Raw genomic sequence first — 807 nt, forward strand, 5'->3', positions numbered from 1 at the left:
AATGACACTCAGTTGTTGGAACTGAGTAGTTTTTCCACCTGGGCAGATGCCATGATCCTCAGTACTCTCCAATATTTCCCACAGTGGAAGTTAAGCACTAGCCATCCCATATCACCATACTTGTTTGTCTTAGGTAGAGAAACATTTTTCTACCTATGTGTCCACCAAATGTAGGAAAATGAGGGCTGGACTGGATATGTTCAAGAACAAATGAGGGAAAGCAAATTCCTTTTGGGAAGTTAAGAGTGTTTCTACATTCTTAATATACAAAGTATTTCTGTCAGAAATTCAATGCAAGATGCTCATATAAAAGAAACCATAACAACAATTATGAAAATTATCTGGAAAATATATATGAAAAAATGCATGGTAAAATAATTTAATGGCTTAAAAAGGAAGTTCTTCTTTTTGTAAAAAGTGAGTAAAATAAGTCAATCTTCATGTATTAACCAGCCCATTTAATTCACCAATGTAACCTTTGCAGCCCTGGCAGGCATGTGACTTTGTCACCCATCTTAGAAGTTGGATGCTGTTTACTCCCGGAGATGTTTGTCCAAATGGTTATTTTTTGGAGTAGAAGGGCAAGGAAGAAATTTTACTTTTTTTTTTTTTAACATAATGCCCCTTTTATTCCTAAACATTTCCTTTTGGTCACTTTAGGAATGAATTTATTTGGATGCGCTCAAGTAGCTGTTGTTTGTTCCAACCCATCCAGAGAGAACAGAGACCTGATGATCAAATACTGCAAAGATTTCAGTCAAGAAAACCGTATGGAGCAGTTCTACTCCTTAGCACATGAGGTCGCCG

This window comes from Orycteropus afer, unplaced genomic scaffold, assembly GCF_000298275.1.
Source record: "Orycteropus afer afer isolate SDZICR_OR568_19922 unplaced genomic scaffold, OryAfe1.0 scaffold00525, whole genome shotgun sequence".
NCBI lineage: Eukaryota > Metazoa > Chordata > Mammalia > Tubulidentata > Orycteropodidae > Orycteropus > Orycteropus afer.